The sequence below is a fragment of the Cavia porcellus genome, unplaced genomic scaffold, assembly GCF_034190915.1.
Source record: "Cavia porcellus strain 051 isolate PalLab524CR breed Dunkin Hartley unplaced genomic scaffold, mCavPor4.1 scaffold_8, whole genome shotgun sequence".
Lineage (NCBI taxonomy): Eukaryota > Metazoa > Chordata > Mammalia > Rodentia > Caviidae > Cavia > Cavia porcellus.
This window is the reverse complement of record NW_026947491.1, coordinates 37,125,130-37,149,416: the sequence shown is the minus strand read 5'-3', so window position 1 is coordinate 37,149,416 and position 24,287 is coordinate 37,125,130. Positions and strand designations below refer to the sequence as shown.

Sequence of the window (24,287 nt, the reverse complement as noted above, 5' to 3'; positions counted from 1 at the left end):
CCTTTATAAATGAAACAAAGTTAAACATTTCTGAAATGCAAAGGCACAAGAAAAACATTTCCATTCCAAAAGTTACAAACGGGACTATAAAGCATTGGAAACAAAGCAAGTCGAACATCCAGCAGGATGGGCATTACAGTCTGAGTTTTATGCTCAGCATCTGAAGCAATCTGGTTGCGAGCTCTAAAAGGCTTGAATGATTCCACTCCCGTGGCACTTTTGGGGATTTTAGCTCCTGCAGCTTTTTTCTTAAACCCTCTCTGCTCACTTTTTTGCAGCTTTCTTTGGATGCTCCATGCTTTTGGCTTTTCCAAGCTTTTGGGGTCTCCATAGAACTTTTGGCTTTACCCTTATATATTTACAAATTGCCCTCTCAGAGGCACACTGCTTGGCCTCCCAGGCCCTTTGTAATCAAGATAGAAGCCATCTTATCCTCAGGATTTGTGCATTTTCTTTGCACCTAAAAATCAGCATCATGTGGATGTCACCAAGGTTTGCTGCTAGCTGGAACAGCAGCCAGGCTTTTTTCTCTCTTAGGGGTCAATTGCCTGGATTGCTGGGCTCTGTGAACCTGATTGTGAAGAAAAGCTTCTCTATGTTGCTGCCATTTTGGAACCTCATGTGGCCTCTGCCACCATTCTGGAGCATGGCACTCTGCAACCTTTTCCTCTGAGCAAATTTTTTTACTTTTTCCCAGTTCCTGGGATGCCCCAGGGCCATCTTTTATCTCTGTTTCTCCTCAGCAATCAAAGTCTCAATTCTATCTTTAAAAATCCACAGCATTTCTGGAATTTTCCTTTTGGCCAAACTCACATTATTGCAAATTGTCCTGCTGGGCTCTTTGCTCTTGATTTGCAACATAAAGCTCACTAAAAGCCCCCAACTATAGCTATGCCACAGCCTCAACATTTAACTGCTTTGACATTTCCTTTTCCAGATTAATCAGCCCATTACCATTTGTTTTAGTCTCAGGCAAAGTCTCTGGGCATGAGCAAAATGCAGACAAACTTCCTGTCAAGCCATAACACACATCATGGGGAGTCCAACAACCAATGCAGAAACCTCCCAAGCCTAGTCTTTAACATCAGGCTTTTTATCAGCCTTCTGGTCTCCTGAGCTCTGACTAGAATCTCCTCTATAGAACTGCCTAAGCTGCTCCAGCTCTATGCATCCAGGTGACATTTATGAACCTTTTTAAACTCTGTCCACAAGCCACTTCTAAAGCCTCTCGAAAAACATGGTCAGGTATAGTCACAGCAAACTACCCCACTTCTGGTACCAAATTTTGTCTTAGTTACTTTTTACTCATCACTGAGACAAAACACCTGAAACCCAAAGTTGGTAAAGGAAAGGTTTATTTCTAGAGTTTTTGGAGGTTTTAGTCCATACTCACTTGGCTCCAAGGCAGGGTGGTATGGCTGGGCCGCAGTTCATGGCAACTGCAAACATCAAGGAACAAACAGGCAAAAGAGCAAGACACAACTTCTTCCTGCCATTACATTACATCCTGGATCCACCCCTAGGCCAGTAAAGCACTCACACCCCCAGTCCAAGCTTTAGACCAATCACAAATGCACAATGCAAATGCTTGAGGCCTGGGGGCCACCAATATAAACCATGACACCATAATATCTTTGGAATAGCTGTCCATGCCATCAAATCTAATACAAGAAGATAAACTGGAACAGAAAAAAAAAAACAAATTAAACAGAATGATGAAAACTATATAGGTTTCAGATAATGATAAAAGATTAACAATGGCCACTTTTAGATAGTTCCTCCCCTTTCACTTTCACAGGGTGCATTATACATTTTGCATCCTACTAACTCCTTTAGTTTTTAGATTAGGGAGGCAGCCCACTATTCACAAGTGATTCTGAACTTTTTTACTCCTGAGCATGTTCTCAAGTTGTATCCATTTACCTAGAAGAGCCTTAAGGTTCTCTTTCTTTATGGCTGAGTAGTTTTCCATTGTATAAAAGTGTTATGGCTTTCTAGCCAATCTGCAGCTGATGGGCAAGCTACCCCCACTTCTATCTGTTTCCCTGTCACACAGATCATTATTTTCTCATCTTTGACTTTCAGTATGTAAATTTTCTTTTGAGTTAATTGTATTTATTATATAGAGCATATTGATCTATTGCCTGATTCACTCTGCCTGTGTTTCTTTTTATTGGTGAATCAAAGCCATTTGTATTAGATATTATAGCCAACCTTTTCTGCCTCATCTTTACCATGCTATTTTTCTATCACTGGTTGTCTACTTTTCTCCTTCATTCCACTGTCTGCCCCATTCAGTAAGCCCCCTCTGCTACTGTTCCTGAAGCCATGGTCTTTTTTTTTTTTCTCTCTCTCTCTAGAATGTCCTTCAGTATTTTTTTTTTTTTTTTTTACAGGCGGTGGCCGGCGGGGGAGGTCTGCCCGCCGGCTCACCGTGCTGCCGCCCTTCAGTATTTTTTGTAGGGTTGGTTTAGTGGTCATGAACTCCCCCAGTTCCTCTTTGTCATGGAAGTTTCTTGTTCCTCCATTAACTTTGAGAAATTGTTTTTCAGGATACATCAATCTGGGTTGGACGTTGTTTTCTTTCAGGGCTCACAATACTTCACTCCAAGCTCTTCTTGATTTGATGGTTTGTGTCGAGGGTCTGCCATGATTCTGATGGGTTTTCCTTTATAGGTGATCTGTTTCTCTTCTCTGACAGCTTTTAATATTCTGTTCTTGTGTTGAATTTCTGGCATTTTGATTATTATATGTCTGGGTGTAGATCTATTTTGGTTATTGCTGGTTGGAGTTCTGTATGCCTCATATATCTAAGTATCATTTCCTTTTTTTATGCTTGGAAAGTTCTCTTTAATTATTTCTATATATAGCCTTTGTATTTCATTTGTGTTTATCTCTGTTTCTTCACTCACATTTTTTATTCTTAAGTCATAGTTCCTCTTGTCATCTTCTAGCCTTTGTATTGTTACTTCCTACTTCCTTGCTATTTTTAAGAAATCTTTCCTTTTGCAATCCAGGCTGCAAATCTGTCTTCAAGGTTTGATAGTCTATCTTTAGTTTCTTTCAAGCAGTTTTGCCAGCTTTCAATGGAGTTTTTAATTTCCTGGTTACCTTCTTGAATCTGTTTCATATGTTCTAAAATTTTTTTTATATTCTTGATTGAAGGTTTCCTTCCTTTTTCTATGCTCCTCTATTCTTTCATCTGTGTCTCTTTAGAGGCACTTAGCAATTCTTTTATGTTTTTCATATCTTATACCTCTAGTAGTAGTTCTATTTTAAGTTCTTTTATAGCTTCATGGAGTTGTTTCTTTATTTCAGTTGCTGTTGCTTTAAAAACTGCAGGTGTGCAACTCCTGATCTCTTCTGTGTTTGCATCTCTGGACCAGTACTGCTTGAGTTGGAGGCCAGAGACTGCCTTTTGCTTCTTCCTCTTGTCGTGTTTCTGGTTTCTTCTGGACAAGTGGGTAGCGGGGTCCCTGGCACTTCTTGTATTGATTATAATCACTCTGAAGTGTGTTGGCTAGGGATTTCTGTTGTTTGCTGCTTTCCTCAGTCTGCTGGTGGCTACTGGAGTGTAGGCAGGGGTGGGGCAGGCTGGCCCCTCCCTTCTGAGCTGGTTAACCACAGGGAGTCTTCACCACCTTAGTGTGCGCTGGGTGGGTGGGGTTGGTTAGGGATAGCTTTAGGGAAACCTCAGCAGTGGCTACTGGATTGCACTGAGGTGCGCAACTCAATCCAAGCAATTCCATCAGCCTGCTCCAAACTAGAAGTGGCTGAACAAAGCCAGCTGCAGTTCTATCTCTAGGCTTATCCTGCCAACTCCAAAATGGCACCCAGCCAATCTCCCCCTTCTGTGGGAGAACTGAGTCCCACACACTCACCACCAGCCAATACAGTTCTCTGGTCTGCTGCTCCCATCCGTCACTGCATGTCCCCACTAAGGCCTCGGGCTTGCTAGCCACCAGCATCACTGTGCCCATGCATCTCTGGGTTCCAACAGCACTTCTGGCATAGTGGTTCCAGCTCTAATGAAAATGCTGCCAGCTACCACCTTTTTCTGTTTAAGTTTTTCTTTTCTTTTCTTTTCTTTTTTTTTTTTTTAATTTTCTCAATGGGCTTCAATTGTCACTTTAGTTTCTTTCTGGGCTGAGGGGACCCACTTCTTTCCTTCTTGTCTTCTCCAGAATGCTATATGCCAGCATCTGGACTGTTTCTCTCAAAGAGGATATTTATTCTGCTGCTTCCTGTTCTGCCATCTTCCACTGGCGTTCTTTTTGTCATTTTGCTTTGGTTGTTGTTTTTAAAGTTTGCTTGCTTCTTGATTTATTTGTTTTTTCTTTTTGCTCATTAGAATAAAATTTTTTTAAAAAAATAGTCAGGAGCTTCAAGAAATTAATCTAGGGGCTAGGGATTTAGCTCAGCGGCATAAGTGCCTGCTTTGCAAGCAGGCAGTCGTGAGTTCGATCCCTGGTACCGATAAAAAGGAAACAGACAAAAAAAAAAAAAAAAAAAGAAAGAAAAAGAAATTAATCTAACAGCTGCTAGATTATGCTAAGAACAATAACAAGATTGACTGGAATCAGTGAAGAAGCACAAGACAGAACAAAAGACATTAAAAACCTGTTTATCTAGGAAATTCCCAAGTACAGTAAAAGCATTTGACTTACTGGTAAGTGAAACATAGAGAACTCCACATAGCCATGATAAAAAAAAAAAAAAAAAAAAAAAAAAAGCTATACCAAGGCATAGATTAGTCAAGATTTCAAAAATTCAACACCAGAATAGATTATTAAAAGCTACTAAAGAAAAGAAACAAATCACCCATGAAGGAAAGCTTATCGGAATTACTCAACACAAACCCTCAAGTCAAAGAAAGCTTTGAGTGAAGTATTTCAAGTGCTAAAGAAAACAACTTCTACTCGTATTGATGTACCCTCAAAACTATCTTTCAAAATAACACCTAAAGAAAATCATAAATACCAAACCTCATTATCACAAACAGATCAACTAGACAAAAAAAAAATCAACAAAGAAATATCAGAATTGAACCAACTTTTGAACAAATAGACTTAATAGATTTCTACGGAGTGTTCCATCCCACAACTTCAGAACATACATTCTTCTCAGCTGTACATGGGACATTTTCCAAAATGGACCACATACAGATCATAGAACATTCTTTAGCAAATGCAAAGGAACATAAATTATCCCAGGCATATTATCAGACCATAATACAATGAATTTGGGAATCAATGGCAAAGGAAGCTATGGGGTACCCCTGCATGGACTCCAATCCCGTGCCTGGAGTTTTGGTGCATAGCAGCAAGAGAAAAATTGGGATGAAGCAGTGATCTGGAATCACCAATCTCTGTAAGGAACAAAAGACCAGATGCACCCAGAACCTTGGTATTAATTCAATGAGGAAACAGTGAGGGGATTTAGCTGTGAGGCTGATGAGGCTTATAACAAGAGGAAACAGCATTCTTTTGGAAGGAGTAAAAGTAGCCAGATTTTGGTTATAGTTTACAAGCAATCTACTTTGTAGTCAATTTTGGGATGAAATTTTCCTCTGGAGTCATGCACGCCTCAGGAGACATTATACCATAGGCCCATGTTATCACAGTTTATTTATCTGAATTTTGCCATGGGCACTGATGATAAATAATGCTAGCCCATCATCATCCACCTGCTGTCATGAGACTATGTACACAGCCTCAGCCAGAATCACTAATTACACACAAAGCCAATTTAAGGAAGTCACCTCTATATGCCTACACCATTTGCAAGTGAGCACAATCACTCTTAGGTCTTGGTGAAGGTGATCTACAGGCCAATCTTCCTAATAGACATAGACACAGAAATCCTCAATAAGACACTGGCAAATAAAATGCAGCAAATCATCAAAATTATACACCATAGCCAAGTGAGATTCATCTGAGGAATGCAAGGATGATTTCAACACATGTAAATCAATAAATAGAACACACTATATGATAGAGGCAAGGGCAAAAACTACTTGATCATCTCAATAGATGCAGAAAACTTTTGACAAAGTCCAACATCCATTCATGATAAAAACCCTACAGAAAATTGCAATACATGGTCTTTATCTCAATATGACAAAAGTCATCTATGACAAACCAATATTGGTTTTACCACATTAAATGGTAAAAACTGAAAGCTTTCATTTTAAAATCAGGAACAAGACAAGGATGTTTATTCTCACCATTCTTATTCAATATAGTGCTGGAGACAGCCAGAACAATTAGACAAGTGAAAGAAATAAAAGAAATGAGGATAATATTTTAAAAAGTTAAACTATCAGTATTTGAAGAGACATGATACTCCCAAAACCCCACCAAAAGACTTCCACACTTACTAAGCAAATTTACTTAATAGCATAGCTATATACAAAGTTGACACTCAAAAATCAGTAGCCTTCCTATACACAAATAGCAACCTCACTGAGAGAGAAATTAGAGAAGCAACTCCTTTCACAATAGTATAAAAAATGAAATACCTAGGAATCAATTTAATGAAGAAAGTGAAAGATCTCTACATTGAAAACTACAGTACTCTGGAACAGGAGATTAAAGAAGATATTAGAAAATGGAAAGATATCCCTTGTTCTTGTGTAGGAAGAATCAGTATCGTGAAAATGGCCATATTTCCTGTTTAACTCAATCTCAAACAGTACTCCAATAGCATATCTCAAAGAATAAGAGACAATATTCCTAAAATTCATTTAGAACCAGAAGAGGCCTAAACCCCTGACTTGAAATTATACTACAAATGTACTGTGATAAAAACAGCATGGTACTGGCAAAATAAGAGACCTAAGGTTCATTAGAATACAGTAGACGATGCAGAAAGAACTCCAAACACACTCAGCCATCCTGACTTTGACAAAAGAGCCAAATACCTTCATAGGAAGAAAGATTGCCTCTTAAGGAAAGACTCTGGAAAAGCTGGCTTTCTACATGCTGAAGATTAGAACTACATCTTTCACCAAGCACTACACTAAAATCAAAATGTATCAAAGATCTAAATATTTAGACAGAAATACTAAATCTGCCGGAAGAGAGAACAGGTAAATTTGTGAAGACATCTGTGTAGCAAAGACTTTATGAACAAAACCCGATTGCACAAGAACTATCACAAAGAATCCAGAACTGGGATCTCATTTAATTAAAAAACTTTTGCACAGCAAAAGAAATCACTAACCGAATGAAAAGAAAACTCACAGTGTGGGAAAATTTTTTGCCAGCTGTTCTTTGACAAAAGGTTAATATCTAGACTATATGCAGACCTGAAAAAAATTAGACACCCCAAATTTAAAGACCCAATCAAAAACGAACATCCGAAGTGGGTAGACACTTCTCAAATGAGTAGAAATGGTAAATAAATGTATGAAAAAATGTTCAACATCACTGGCCATTTGAGAGATGCAAATTAAAACAATGCTGAGATTGCATCTCACTCCAGAAAGAATGGCTAGTATCAAGAAATCAAACAGTAGCAAATTCTGGTGCGACTGTGGGGAAAAAGGAACACTTCACTGTTGGTGGGTGTGTAATCTGGTACAACTACTGTGAATACCAGTGTGGTGATTTCTCAGAAAACTAAATCTAGAGGTTCCATTGGACCCAGTTATTACTCTTGTTGATATATATTACTGAAAGAATTAAAAGCCTCATACCATAGCAATATATGTAAGCTCATGTTTACAGCAGCACAGTTTATAATAGCCAAATGTTGGAAACAGCCCAAATGCCCATCAACTGATGAATAGATAAAGAAGGTATGGGTTTTTTTTTGTACAATGGATCCATAAAGAAGGATAATATTGAGGCATTTTAGGTAAATGGATGAACCTTGAGACCATACTCCTAAATGAAATACACCAGACATACAGATGTAAATGCTGTATTGTAAGAAGCTGAGAGTATAAATAAGGACCAACATGTATAATAGTTATTGTGAAACAGGAAGAAAATATTCAATGAGAATAGGAACTAGGGAGGTGGGGATGGGGAAAGGAAGAAAAATGAGAAAAGAGAAAAGATGGAAACAAAGCATTTGTAAATAACAATGGGGTGAGGGGAGGTTAGGTGAATTGGGAAAAAAGAGAATGAAGATGTGTCCTGTACATGTACCCTTTCCCTGTGATGAATGTGGTTATTATGCATACCCAAAATATACCGATAAACTTAGTTTAAAAAAATGAAAGTGTTCCAAACATTGTCTTCTTTAATTCCATAAAAAGTAGCTTAAAATTTAGTTCCCCACTGCCTTCCTTTTATTGTTTTTGTTGACTAGAGAAGTAGACTCCATTATTTTACTATGAAGAACTTCCGGGTTGGGGCTGGGGATTTAGCTCAGTGGCATAAATGCCTGCCTGGCAAGCGCAAGGTCATGAGTTTGATCCCCAGTATCAAAAAAAGAAAAAAAAGAAAAAGAACTTCTGGGTTTCACTTATACATTTTGTACAATAGTATCTCCTTTCTTTTTGATGACATTCTTTATGGAATCTTCTGATTTCCTACTTTAATTTCCAAGACAAACTGTCATCTGGACTCTCGGGTGTTTCCTGGAGCCTATCTTTTCCTCTTTCTTGAATTTGTCATTTTACTGTAGTACATCCTCAAATATTTTTTCCCGCACATTGTGTGAATGCCTTCAGAGAGGCATTAGTAACTGAGAGTGTAGATTCTGTAATCAGACTTTGTGGAACTGAGGCCCACTCCTGCCCTCCATGAGGGTAGTGGTGTTTGGCAAGTTTCTCAACTTTTCTCGGATTCTACTTTCTCATTTGTAGAACCTGGAATAATAAAACTGCCAGATTAATTGGGTTATTGTAAAGATAAAATGAATAATTTGATAATTGCAAGGGACTCCATGCTTTTAAAAAGTTTACTAAACTTTGGTTATTATAGTAAGCTTGAAAATGTCATTGTTTTTCCTCATTCTTGACTAATAGCTAAACTGAACATGGAATTTCAGATTCAAAATCATTTTTAAAAATTTCTGTAGGAATTCACATTTATTACTGAGGTGCCTAATTCTGTTTCCACTATAGATAACCACTTTTTAATTTTTCTGTTTTTAATTACACCGAGATATTTTAGCTTTTTTCTTCGTATTCAAAATTTGACAATTTTACAAGTATACGACTAGGTATGGTATTGTCTTTCATACTCATTAGCAAACTGTTAAACGTTATTCTGAGAATTTTTTCCTAGGCAGAGAATGCATATTTTTTTCCTTTGCATTTATTTCCACTTTCTTCTTTAGTAATATCTTAACATTTTCACAGTTTTCTATCCAAGATCACCAATTTTCTCTTTAGCCCTCTTCATTCATTAAATCTCCTACTTAGATTTTCTGGGTTTTTTTTCCTTTTAACAACCATGTTTTAAAGCCTCTTTCTTATTCTCATATTGATTCTTGTAAATAGCAGTCATTTCATGTTGTAGTCTTGCTTTATCCTCTTACATGTCCTTGATAATACTGTTTTTAATATTTGAAAGTTCTTTTTTGTTTCCTGTATCATATCTCTTCCTTCTTAACCTATTGTGTGTTTGCTGCTTTTTGATCCTGACCTTTTTCTCCCCTACGCTGTTAGCTTCCCCAAACATTTGGTTGATTCTTTATATTTAAGATTACAATAGCTAGGCAGTCTGAGCTTGCTTTACAGTTACATAGGTCTGATTATCCAACAGCCTTTTGCCCTGACAACGATGGCTCTCAGGCCACATGACTAGCTTGGGCACTTGCAGCCATCCTTGACAATCATATGCAGGCAGGCAATTGCAAAGAAGTCAAGAGTATATGATGTTTTGGGATGGAGCTGACTCTGAGTTCAGTCAATCAGTGTCCCAGAGCCCTCTAAGGTCCAGAATGCATGCTTAGAAGTTCTCTTTTTTGACCCTGAAAGTCAGTTTAAATTCCTTTCTGATTTGAAAAATCCTAAAAATCACACTCAATGGATATGAAATGCTGTGATTAGTTTTCTTCATTTAAGAGGGAGGTAGGGAGATTAATTGTTCCTCAAAATTTCTACCATTAGCCCAGCTGACTCCCATCTTTTATACCTGATGACTGTGAATTTAGATCTCTCTAGAAAGCTACTCAAAAGGATGACTTCCACCTCATCTGTGGTATTTGGAATCCTGATTTATTACATTCTAATTTATCTGACCATTTAAGTCTATCTTCTTTCTAATTTCTAGAAAAACATGGTTCCTAACCTATAGCAAGCATATTTTATTTCATGAATTTATTTCATTTATATTATTCATGGAATTTAATTGGGTCATGAGAAAAATGGGAAATTTATGCTCAGTCAGTTAGCTTGAACAAGAACTTTCACACTAATTTTTAAAAATGAGTCATTAAAATCAACTTAATTTTTTGTATAGGTAATATATTCATATCATTCAAAATCACAAAATACGAAAAGGCTCTGAGTGGAATAGCAATGATTGCTTTACACAGGTAGTATATTTGTGCAAAGGCTTCATGGCAATATGCAGAGAAGGGCAATCAGAGCTGGATAAATTTGTGGTCCCCTCTCAACAGCGCTAAGCCCTACACGGTCTCAACATCTTCAGCTTTACAACAGCATGAATCACATGAATTAATATCATAAGTGCCTTTGGGGACATAGGCCATTTCTCAGATTAAAATAAAATGAAAGAGAAATTATTTCAATGATTAATTAATTAAACTTTTGTAAGTATTTCTTGGCTGACAGCTTTGTCGGTAAATCTGAAGTGTGTGTGTGTGCCTGTGTGTACGTATGCATTCATCCCTTAGCATCCACATAGATTGGTTCTAGAACCCTCTGCAGATATCAAAATTTAATAATATTCAAGTCTCTTTTTATAAAAATAGTATAGTATTTGCATATACTTCAAATACATCATTTTGTATACTTTATCTCTAGATTACTTATAATAGTGAATAGAATATAAGCACTATTTAAATAGCTGTTACACTGTATTGCTTAGGAAATAATGACAATAAAAAGCCTGCACATATTTGGTACAGACATGATTTCTTTTGCTTCCAAGAATCAAACTCAGAACCTTGAGCTTGGAAGACAGGCACTGAGCCACTGAGCTATGTCTCTGCCCTCAAATATAATTATTTTAAAAATATATTTTTGATCTGTAGCTTGTTGAATTTGAGGATGTAGAACTTGAAGATACAGAGATCTGACTGTATTTATGGAGATAAATGTATATATAAAATGTGTTATAAGCTCTAAATTATATAGTTACATATAATTATATGGTACTATTGTCATATATTATTTACATTATAATTACAAATTTATGTACTAGATTATAGCTATAAATATAGTTATAAACTATAAATAAATATTTATTTAAGAATTGGTTTTTTATAATCTAATCATCTGTACATTTAGAAAAACTGTGGCTTAAGTCTGAGGCAGTACCCTGAACTAAAAATGAGAAATTTATTTATTTTCTTCTTATGAACAATAAGAAATCTTTCACTGCACAAAAATTAATTATGATTCTAAAATTTTTATTTTTTAGATGGACTCAGTCACATTTAGGAAATTTTCTGAACAGGATTAATAAAATGTATTCATGGACTGAAACAGCCAGACCCTATTCTCTCCCCGTCAGTCAGTGCCTTTCACGGACCAGGGCTAGAGAAAACAAGGCCACACCAGCAAACAAGCCCAGTCTAAACCAGCGCCATGTACGGGCTGTTGCCAGACTGGAATGGCCCTTCCTCAACCCCTTCCAGCACGTGGGCTGGCAAACAAGAAATACCAACACCCAACACATCCTCCTCCCCTGCCATAAGCGATTGGCTTATCTGGAGAAGCACAGGCTGTGATGATAGCTATGGAGGTGAAATGCAATGGGATGCTTGTGGTGCTTTTTTCCTAACATTGCAGGTCTAAGGCCAGTGGTCTCATCAGAGGTTCAGAGGATAGCAGTACACAGTGTGGCATCTAGGAGGGATCTCCTGAGCACTGCAGCCATTATTGATTCCCCATGGTCTTGTTTTGAGGTCCTATACTGTTTCCATTGTTTTGTTCAGTTGTGTTTTATTCTCTTTTGTTTTGTTTGATTATGTCAAATCTGATGGCAGGAACAGCTGTTTCAAAGATAGCAAAATATATTACAGTGGCAATTTTGGATTTACTGTAGGCTTGTTTTGAAGTCCTTTATTGCATTCATTGTCTTGTTTTTATTGTTTCTATTCTATTCTTTTCTGTTTGATTTTTACTATGTCTAAAGTTTTATTTGCAGCTATTTTGAAGACATTGAAAGACATTATGGCAACTATTGTTGCTTTCATAATGTTTTGAAGCCTGTATCTCTTACACTAGTTTGTTTTGATTGGTTTTATTCTGTTTTATCCTATTTAAAATAATAATAATAAAGATTCCTTTTCTGCCTGTTTCCATCTATTCATGAAATCTATTTCCCATCATAAAGTTAGCTGCAGTAGTGAATTTCTTTTTTTAATTTTGCAGAACATTTTTTATATTAATGTGAATATATATCTTCCCCTTGTTTAGCCCAAATGTAACATTATTTTACATGCTTTTTCTCTTAATAATGCATAATGGAGCCTTTGGAGAAAGGAAAAATATTCCTCAGGCTGTATGGAAATTAAGTTGAGATGAATTTGATTAGGCTTTGCATAGCATTTAATTTAATTTTATATAATTTTATTACTTTATTTTTTTTGAGGCAGTGTCTTTTTATGTAGTTCAGCTTAGCCTTGAACACTCTATATAGCCTAGGCTGGCCTTGACATCTCTGAGATCCTCCTGCCTCAGCCTCTCAAGTGCTAGGATTACCAGTGTGTGCCACCACACCCATCTATTCTATTCTATTTTAAAAATTATATGTAGGGCCAAGGGTGTAGCTCAGCTGTATAGTGCCTACCTGGCAAACACAAGGTCTTGAGTTTGATTCTTGATACCAAAAATAAATAAATAAATAAAATAAAAATAAAAATAAAAATAAAAAATATGTGTATATATAAATTTTTGCTTACTAATTATACAGATTAACTGGCTTAATTTTGACATTTGTACATGCATATAACACACTTTTAATTATTTTCACTATAAAAATTTTTAAAATTCTTAAAATGTAATGTGTCTCCACAGCCACACCCAAGCCTTTGTCCATGAGTCTGCACCATTCTTTGACTGTGGGTGGGAGGAGGTTAGGGGGAGACCAGAGTCCTCACCATGAGGGTTTCTCACCTGGCATCTCAGGCCAGGCATCAAGCCTCTCTCAGTGAGTCTGTCATTCATTGCCTGTAGGGGTGGAGGGTGGGAAGATCCAGGCCTCACCGGGAAGCAATCTCTGCAAGGAAATCTTATCGTTCTCATTGTTTTGTTGGGTTGGGTTTGTTCTCTTTTGTTTTGTTTGATTATGTTAGACTTGGTGGCATGAACAGCTATTTGAAAGATAACAAGACATATTATGGTAGCCATTTTGGATTTACTAGTGGCTTGTTTTGAAGTTCTTTATTGCATTCATTGTTTTGGCATTATTGTTTCTATTCTATTCTGTTTCTGTTCAGCTTTTTACTCTGTTCAAAAGTATCTGCAGCTATTTTGAAGACAACAAAAGGCATTATGGTGACTATTGTTGGTATTGTAAGGTTTTGAAATCCTGTATCACTTATACTGATTTATTTTTTATTGGTTTTATTCTGCTTTATTTTCCTTAGTTTTATCCTCTTTAAAATAAAATTTTAAAAAATAAAATAATGTGTCTTAAAGTTTGTTTCATGGGGCTGGGGATTTAGCTCAGCAGCATAAGCGCCTGCCTTGTAAGCAGGCAGTCATGAGTTCGATCCCCGGTACCCCCTAAAAAGGAAAAAGACAAAAAAAAAAAAGTTTGTTTCATGAAGAGTGCTCATGTTTTGTACAGGCAATTTTATGAATATGCTGTAATTTTTTATTGAATCTTTACATGGTTCAGTAAATAACACTTTACATGTGATATTTTGCATGCGTTCAAATTTATCATAGAATAAACGTACGAAAGCACAACTACTGGGGAAAGGCCACATGAATTTTATATTTTGCTAAATCCCAACAAACATTTTCTTAGGAGTTTATCAATACTCCCAAGAACAGTGCTCGTGAATGCCTTTTTCTCCACAAAACTCAAAAACATTATATTATTGATTTTTGGAATACCTATTCAAAATACTATCAATATAGTTTTAACTTACATTTTTCTTCTTATGAGTGAGGTTAAAACACATTTTCAAATATTTAAGAGGTATCTTATTTTCTTTATTTCCTTTTGGTATATTTTTGTACTTTTTTTTTTCCTTTTTGGTATGGGGGATGGAACTCACGAACTCGCGCTTGCCAGGCAGGCACTTACACTGCTGAGCTAAATTCCTGGCCTGTTTTGTACATTTTTGAAAGATTAACAAACAGGGGGCTGGGGATAAGCGCCTGCCTTGCAAGCAGGCAGTCGTGAGTTTGATCCCTGGTACCGATAAAAACGAAAAAGACACCCCCCCCCCAAAAAAAAGATTTAACAAACAATAAAATTTTATTGTCATTTTCTAATTAAAAAATTGTCAAAACTTTAAAATAATTAACAGTAATCAAATCATTTTAGAATCAGATTTAGAAAATAAGATCAGGTTTAGAAACATCTTTGTATAATCTAAGATATGAATTATAAATATTTTTGTTTTACTTTTTATCCTGCTTATGGTGTTTTGTCATGCAGATATTTTTGATAGTGTTAGATTTCTTTTTTATTCTTTTTTTAAAATCCAAGTAACAATTTTATTTTACTCTACAGTACAATATTTTGCATGCATTTTAGTGTTTTTGATGGTGTTACTTTCAAGCAGATTTTCAATGAATCCACAAACCCTTGACTAGTAAAAGTAAAGCATGCACAGTAAAACAACAGGTATCCAGATGTTCAGAATCATGTATGTAGGGGTGGTCTTGTGTCATCACTACATACCCTGCCTTTTTAAGAATTCACCAGCAAGTGTCAATTGTTCTGCTCTTCTTCTCCTGTAACTCATCAAAGAAAGTTCTAAGTATATACACAGAATGAGTTTTCTTTAAAGCTAAGTTAATATAAAATTTCAATTAATAAGCTTACTGTCAACTGACAATTTCAATTAGTAAGCCCATTACTAGAAAGACAGGCAATTATGGGTACCTGATCTAAAGGCAAGGTTATTTCATTTCTCAAAATATGAACAAGAGAGATTAATCAATGAAAGTCCATATGGTAAGCTTAATATAAGAAACAAAACTACTTATATATAACATATACATTACATATATATCACTCTTCTGAGTCAGTATATAACTGAGTTTCTCATAGACATGAACTTCTACTTGTCAAAGAATACTTTAAAGACTTTTTCTATGAAAAAATACCCCAAACCCCCAATATACTAAGAGATGCAGAAGAAAAGCAGATATGTGAAGTTATGCATCTAGTTCCACAATTTAAAATGCTTATCAGGCAGGGGCTATAGCTCATAACACCTGCCTGCCAAGCTCAAGGTCCTAAGTTTGATTACTGGTACAAAAAACAAACAAACAAACAAAAAAACCCCCAGCATATCAAACAGGTACCGTAAAGCCAAGTGACAATGACTTTACCACATGGCACCAAACTTTCACTGAGATTCACAATGCTAGTTTTTTATTTACTTATCTATTTTTTATTTTAAAGGGATAGAACAACAAAACAAAACAAAACAAAACAGTGAAAACCCAACACTGAATTTCAAAAATAAAACAGTAGAGAATTCACCATAGTTACTATATTGCATATTGTTACCCTCTAAATAGTTGGTCAGACTACAAGCATTAGGCTTGCAAAGTCTATCAAATAATACAAGCATTAGGTTGTTATCTTCTCAGCCTGTATTCCGCTGAATCAGCCAGTTGCTTATGGCAGGGGATGGGGGCTGGCTCTGGGTAGGACGGGGGTGTGGAGGTGGTGGCTTGCTTCCTGGTTCTCCCCTGGCTGGTGCGGTCTCTGCTGGCTCACCCTGAGCGGGAGGAGTTGTGTGTATGACTTACTCTTTGCTTCTCCCATAGCCAGCATGGCCTCCACTCTGGTAATGCTCTTGAGGTGTTTTCAGCAGATGGCCAATACAAGAAGACTGTTAGAATACAGACAGAATACTCATTAATTATTGAAAGAAACCCTGAAGCAAATGTGGCAAAGGTATGAGGGAAAGGTGGATCTTTTGAAAAAGTTAATGATACTTTTCCATCACTGGTAAACCAAACTAGCTCCAGTGTACAGCTCAAAGCAGCACTACATTCAGAGCTCCAGGCAGCAGAAAAGTTTGGAAAACTCAGTTTTCAAAAATTGGCAATTTCTCCACATTTCATAAAACTATTAGAAGAGATAGGTTTGTTTGTGGAATGTTGACCACTTGTTGCAAAAATTCACAATATGAATGAGGAACTGCAGAGATGCATGTCCGTGACATTTTTTTTTGTCTTTTTCCTTTTTATCGGTACCAGGGATCAAACTCACGACTGCCTGCTTGCAAGGCAGGCGCTTATGCCGCTGAGCTAAATCCCCAGCCCCCCATGACATATTTTTAAAAAATTGACAGAAACCTTAAGTTTCTATTTAAAACATTCACGTTACACCGAGATAAAACATGGTAAAAAGTAGTATGAATTCTGTCCATTATTATTTACAGAGTAATGGGAAAGTGATAAACTCATTTTTTTCTTAAAAACAAAGTTTTCTCATTGCATTGACTTTTACAGCCTGACCCAGTAATTTAGAAAAATCATGTAGTAAAATCTGTAAAGTTAAAATGCAAAATTTGGGCTTGTAAACATTATTTGGCCTATCCTATTCATGACCTTTGTGGCTAGAATGGAATGAATAATTCTCTACCTTGTTTTCTCTGAGGGGGCAAATTTCAGAACACACTGTTTACATTTGCACTGTAGGTATAGTCAGATGATATAAAGAAACTCAGCACAGTTGTTTGTTTTCCCTCCACGCAAATTTCAGTTCTTACCCATCCCCACTGCTATGATAGAGACAATATTGGTTTGGATAACTAGTGGGGACCACATGCACTTTGGTAAAGGTTTTTGCACACAACATGGTAATGCACTGCAGCTACTGTGGCCCCAGGCAGATACTCAGTGGCATGGGCAATGGAACAGTGCCACCTTTCTTGAAGAACACAATCCCCAGCAGTAAATTAAGTCCCCTGAAGTCTGTTGGTATTACTTACTGATGTCATCACCAAAACTGGGGAAAATCCCACTGTAAGATAGAAAGAGTTCAACCACTTTATTCATGATAGGGAGATGCATAAATGAGTCTTCTAGCAGCAGTGAGCCAGATTAACACACCTCAGATGCCAATGGGTTAGGGGTAGGGTGAGGGTAAGGGTAAGGGTTAGAGTTAGGGTGAGTCATAACAATGAAGAAAGCAGTAACTATCCTGTCATACTCTCTTTATGTGGCTCTTTTTTCTTGACACAATATGAACATTATGGTAACAATGAGGAGGGCACAGAGACCCATTTCATAAATCCCGCTGTTCTTTTCCCAGCAGTCTGATGACTGCGCATGGAGGAGGGCATGAGCCCCTGGGGCCAGACAGAGAGGAACACAGCAGCTGTGTTCATTAGCAGGTATGTTCATAACCGCCATCAGCCGAGGCCTGGGGGTTCAGAAACACAGGAATGGATCCTTAACCCGCCCTGATTCTCTGTTGCTCCTCATCAGTGCCAGCAGGGCGGGGCCCTCATGAGCCTGGTCTGATGGAGGCCAAAGTAAGCCTTGCAGAACCAGTGGACCCTAGAAGGCCAGGGCTTGGGTTCAGGACTGGGCTGAGGCAGCTGGGGATTTCAGGGTGCTTGAGCGCCTCTCTTGGCTTTTTATACTCAGCACTTCACTGTTAAACACCATCCTTATTCTGAGATTTGGAAACATTATCCTCTGTTTTCTTCTACTGCTTTAATAGTTTTACTTTTCACTTAAGACTTACTTATTTATTTACTTAATTGGATTTGGCTTAGTGCTAACTATGAACTTTTTCTTTTTTTTTGGTGCCAGGGACTGAACTCACAACCTCACACTTGTCGGGCAGATGCTTATGCCACTGAGCTAAATCCTCAGCCCTAAATGTGAACTTTTATTCAACTGTATTTTTTTAAATGACCACCATTTATCTTGACAATTTATGTATATACTCATTTTTCCCCCTTTGTACCAGGATTAAACTCATTAGGCAAGTGCTTTGAGCTGCTGAGCTAAATCCCCAGCCCTATATACTCATTTTTGACTTGTCATCTGTGACATTTCTCCCAATAGTGGTCAACCTTTTAGCGTTCTGCTTCTGAGTTTGTTCTTTGTTTTATTTTTGTTTTGTTTGTTTCTTTGGCTCTGAGCTAAGTGACATGACTTCTTTTAAGTAGAATATTTTGGAAGCTGAGATGGGGCGCAAGAAGACAGCTACTGGACTCTAAGCAGTGAATCTCGGCATAGGAAGCTACCAGAACCTGCTTGGATCAAGTTAGACCCTGCAGTCTCCCATAACATCACTTAAGAGAAGACTGAATTTCTTCACAACAGAATCTCCTAGAACATGGCCTGTTAATATTCTGAAGGTGAAGTATCTTCTGCATTGGGTTTTTAAAATTGGTTTTTAATGTCATCTGCCTAGTACAGATCTGGGTTTTTATAATATTCACTCTCCCATATTCCTACTGTATTTTCCACTTTTATCTCTGGCTATTGCAAAAAAACCCTTTGGTCAAGGTAAAAATTGACAAAAAGTCTTTTTCTTGTCAACCCCAGGGGACATGGAGAGCCAGATCCTTCAGGAGCTGCTCCTTTGGTTCTGATTTATTTTCTTGGCAAGATGAATGTGATTAGCCTTCAAACTTACCTAGTCACACTCACATATCGGGAGCTGTGTGGGTTTATTGGACCTAAAGCATTCTTCTACATTTTATAATTTTGACTAATTCCATATAGGAATTAGTTTCCAGTAGGTTTCCGTGCTTCTGGGACCTCAGGAAGACAACTGGTGATACAGTCAATGGAATCTTCCTAGTTTAGGGAATGAGAGAGCGCTTTCTGGAAGCATTTGAAAAAAACAGATACATTTTTCTATACAGAATATTTTACCCCTGTTTATTTAGGAAACTAACCTGTTGAAGTTAAAAGGAAGAACATGAGATCAAGCTGGAAAAGTTTGCTATCTTTTTATAAAAAGGAAGCACCATAAATTAACTTTTGTTCCTGTATCCTAATAATTATAACTCAGGTTCCAGGAATAACAATTATTTCTTACCTCATAATTTTCAGCTGAGAGTGTGTGTTCATGATTAAACAAGGGATCAAAGTAGCATAAAATAGGACTATTATATTTTACTCTGAAAACTTTCAAACCTTTAAAAAATACTCCTCATGTGCTTTGAGGAATAGATTTCTTCTGTCATCTACATTGGGTTACTAATGATTCAAAACTGGTTTAATTTTACCATCAAATGTGACATTCGCACTACAAGTGCCTGATTTGGCAAGAATGCCCAGGTCAGCAGACAAAAACTCTCATTATGTGGGAAAGAAGTTTTGGGTATAGTAAATATAAAAGAATGTGAATTTAGTCTGTCAAGTGATTGAAGAAAATTCAGAGGAAAAGTCACATAAGGTAAGAATCAGATAAAACCACAGAAGTATAGATTTTATTCATTTGCTGGGTCCCTTGATTTTCTAAATTTACAAATGAAGGGTAGTGGATCCGTCTGAAGTTCTATATGGCGTGTTAGTATTACATATTTAGATAGTACTTTTAAAAAAAAATAGGCTGAAGGTAAATGAAAGTGTGTGAAATAGATTTCCTATTTCCTAAATGATTGATAAACAACTCTCAATTAGAGGTTTTTTTCCCCCCCAGTTCTGAAGCCCAGGATATCACACATGCCAAGAATATACTCTACCACTGAGCTGTAACTCTGGTCTCAATGAAAAGCTTTGGACATTTACTATTTACTTGATTTTACTAAAACTATGAATGAATATGATTCCATTAGTTGATGTTGGACTATAGCCTTTCTGCCTTCAGAATACTCCTTTTCTGCTATAGAATTATTGGACTCACTGTTTTCTAGACATTCCACCCAAAACACATACTAACTTACAAAATGTTAAATTCCAAGGCCGCTAAGACTGAACTGAAATTGAAGTTGATGTGCATCTTGCTACATACTGGAAGGAGACTGACTAAAATGTCAGGATTACTTATGATTGCTTATGACTTACTGACTTTTTATGTACACTCCATCTCGTTTCTGCCAATAAGCAATAATTAAGCTAAGAGCTTAATAAAGACTTCAGCTTATTGATGTTTATAAATCTCTGGCAAATTAATAGGAATTTGCTGAACTCTTCTTGAGACCAAACATATGTTCAACCTCTGAAGAAGCATAGAACCTAATAGCTTTGAGATAGACAATTCTTTTTAAGGAAACAAGGGACAACGTTGATAACCATTGTTGATAAACTTGTACTCTGTTCTACACCATGTGCTATGTCTATCCTTGGTATTGACTGACAGCTTTGTTTTGCCATATTTGACTGTATTCTTCCCCCCCCCCAAAGAAAGTAATAAGCACTAAGGAGTAATAAAATCCAAGATGTGTAAATTTTGTTGTAAAAAAGAGAGGGAAAAAAAAAAAAGAAAAAGAGCTCTAATGGATATAACAGCAAGTGTGTTTGGGGGTGTTAAATAGCTGACTATATCAATGTTTTTGGAACATTGAACACAGCTGTTTGCAGTCTCCCTGTTTGAATGTCCACCTTGTGTTCTTTGATACTGTGATTTGAGGAACTATTTTCAAGAAGATAGTGTGTAATCTACTAGCAGGTGATTTCTTACTGTTATGTTTTTTTGTTTTGTTTTGTTTTGTTTTGTTTTTGTAGTTCTGTATTGCGTGTACCCTTACGCCGCTTTGGTTTGTTTTGTGTTTTTCTCTTTTTCCTCTTAAAAAAAAAAAAAAAAAAAAAGAACCTAATAGCTTATATTTTATGTTTTAATCTCATGGGGGAGGGTGTTTTTTCTTGATTTCTGATGCTTATTATTTGTTTTTTCTGACTTTTTTTTTACTTAATTATATTCTTATTGTATTTGAATTTCATCTTCAATAAGTTTACAAGATGATTTTTATGTTTTAATATTCCTTTGTCCTAGGACAGATCAAATTTTTTATTTGAATGGTTCTTAGAGAGTTGAAATTTGATGTCAATAGATGCCTATATTCTCATTCCATAGTTTCATATTATGAAATTAGAGTGACACTGTACTCTTTCTAAACAGTTTCCTGTGACTGGATCTTATAAAATGACGTGATCAGTATTATGTAATCTGTAAACTGCAAGTAATGCAAGGGTGAAAATCAATTGTGTACAAATTTCAGTAGGACTGAGAAGAATAGCATTCTTTTTATGTGTATGATATATAACTTCTTACTTTGGAAGGTTATAGAATTATAAATAGAACTGATTTACTTTTGGACGGTGTTCACTTAAGACACATTTAAGGAGTATAATTCTCTTTTCACGAAAGCTGGAATACATTATAAAAAATGATTGCACTTATTTTTAGTCCAGTTTTAGTTCTCATGTAATTATATTCTCAACATGATTTTTTTGAACAATCCAAATTCTTCTGAGGACAATGTATGGAAAGCTTATTTATTTACATATTTACTGAATATTTACTGTAGCTCTGCTATACCAGTGCTAAATGCTAGGAATTAAGAATGAATTAAGGTACATTTCCTTTTGTGGACTAATTTGCAGGCTACAGTCAAATATGTAAACAAGTAGTTATAATGTTAAATAATTATTTCTATATGTACATTCAAGTAACTTTCAAGAAACAAAAAAAGGAGTCCTTTAGTCTGTCTGGGTAGCATTTTGGCTGATGCCTGAAATAGAAAAGTTTCCCAAATGTAAAAGTGGAGAAAGGCCATCAAGTGTGAAGGAAGAATGCGCGAGGACTTAGTGCATTCTTTTTTAAGAAGTAGTTTTATTCCAGATAGGAGCTGGATTGGGTGATTTGGCTTATAGGTACTGCCACACGAGATTTATTACTTCATGGATTACATTTACCTCCGAATCTGCAGCATCTTTTTTCAAATGCACAGAGTCTGCCCCTGAAAAATTATCTTACGGATGAACACAGAATGGATATGTCTGTTATTGGCTAGCACTTAAAGACTAAGGTAGGTAGGTAGATAGATTCTCCAAAGGCCCCCAGGAAAATCACTCATCCTCACATGGGAAAGTGTGAATTGGGAGGGTGGGGACAGGCAGATTGAAAGAAAGCATGTAGGTTACTATGGCAGAAATCTAATGGGAAGATGAGGCCAAGTGAAAAGATGTAGACGACGATGAACATTAAAAAAAATTGAGGTGTGGTTTCTATTTTCATTAAGGTAAAAGAGAACATTCAAGGTGAAATGTGAAGGAAGAGTCAAGTGAGGCAAGCCTGGAAGCTGAGCTCTTTTCGGAGCTCAGAGCATCTTCAGAAAGAAATGATTTGTATGGACTCAGGGGTTATAGAGCTGTTTAAGAGGTAAAATTGGTCGGATAAGAAAAATAAGATAAAAGAAAAAATCTAAAATGACTCTTAAATTTGTGGTTTGAGAAATTGATTGGCATTTATTGTGATAGGTCATATAAAATATAATTAAGATGTCAAATTCAGTTTGTTGCACACCAAGTTAAAAATGCTTGGAGGGAATCCAAATATAGATGTTTATTGGAGGTTAGATAATGGATCTAGAGGTCAGGAAAGGGATGTCCGTTAGTGATAGAGATTTAGGGTGATTAGCAATTTAATTATAGTTAAAGCCAAAGGCAAGGATTAAGTAGGTTGGGAGAGTTTACAGAATGTGAAATGAAGCCCCTGCGTCTTTATCCCATGAGCCAGACATAGGGTACGGTAGTGAATACAGGGTATAGTAGTAAGCGTAACTTTCCTTTCCAGCCCATGTGGCACTATTTTTCTATCTTTCCTGTAATATAGTCAGGCAATTTAAACTTGAAGGAAATCTCAGTTTTAACAAAACAATCTTACTGTTTCATTCAGTCCGTGTCAGTGTAAACTAGAGGCAAAGTTTAAACTATACACATTAGGAGATGACTAATCCTGACCAAAAAAAAGTTCAGTTATAAATAACTCAATTAAGACCCCAAATAAGTGCTTATTTATAACTTTCCTAGGAAGTATTGGTAGCATCAATTCATTGTTTTAAGCTTAGTTGATTGTCTAAGACCTTAATTGTAAAGCAATTGTAAATAGATTCTCAATGTCAGCGATATATGCCTTATAAGTAGGTGTTAAATATTTGTCCTTGGGCAGCAAATAAATAAAAAAGAAAGAAAGAAAATAAACCCTAAATAGTACTATCGTAGTCCTCCATAGCACAATCCTTATCTGACAAAAATTTATTCTATAGTATTTATTTTCCTGTTAGAATTTCAATTAAATTAGGAAATTCTCATTAGTCAAAAATGAAAAAAAAAAAAAAAAAAAGCTGAGAATACTGTTCTAAGAACATTTAAGATAATTTGTAGAAGAAATTAAGTTTAGATATTTTTCCTTGTGGTGTCCAAAATAGATTGGCTCGATTTGTTTTTGTTTTGTTTTGTTGTTTATTTTTTTCCAGAGTTATTTTGATACAAAGGGCAAAGCAAATTCTAATCTAAATCTAATCTGCATTGCTTTTACATCTATTCAGTGTAGGGTCTTCAGAAAATATAGGCATCTAGCTATATAATGCTTCAAACTGAAGACATTTTGGACATTGATTTTGTTTCCCATCTGATAAGAGATCTGATTGTTTTGTGTTTTAGTCAACATATTAAGTAACTAAAGATGTGTAAAGATCTGGTCATTGGAAACCTGAATACCTATGCTGTAGGTTTAGGGGATGAATCTTTCATGTGATTGCATAGGTACCAATTGTGTTTTTTAAAAATGACTATATGAAAATAGAAATTGCTCTGTATCTGCAAAACAGATCCTAGGGAAGGCTGGAGTGCCAACCTGAACAGGCTCCAAGCCAGATGAGGCACAGCCAAGATTCCACCATTGGCAGAGGCTGTGTGACACTCCGTTGCAGTTGCTATGGGTCACTCGCTGGCACTGCCACAGCTCCTGTTGGCAGCACCCCCAGCTCGTGTGCCTCCAGGAGGCTGCACGCCAGTGCCACTG

General features: G+C 36.5%; 1 protein-coding gene across 8 annotated transcripts in view; it reads left to right on the top strand.

Annotated features, from left to right (window-relative positions):
* The window catches only part of LOC106029027 (chloride intracellular channel protein 4-like), an 81,471-nt gene that overhangs the window by 33,816 nt on the left and 23,368 nt on the right, over nt 1–24,287 (top strand). For 3 of the 8 annotated variants that reach the window (XR_010049220.1, XM_063254608.1, XM_063254605.1), the window contains exons 3-4: nt 17,607–17,688; nt 18,475–18,666. The exons of 2 other annotated variants lie outside the window; for them this stretch is intronic. The gene's annotated coding sequence lies outside the window, so the exon portion shown is untranslated. The remainder of the gene's footprint in view (nt 1–17,606; nt 17,689–18,474; nt 18,667–24,287) is intronic. 3 more of the 8 variants (XR_010049221.1, XM_063254607.1, XM_063254606.1) reach the window with 1 other exon arrangement.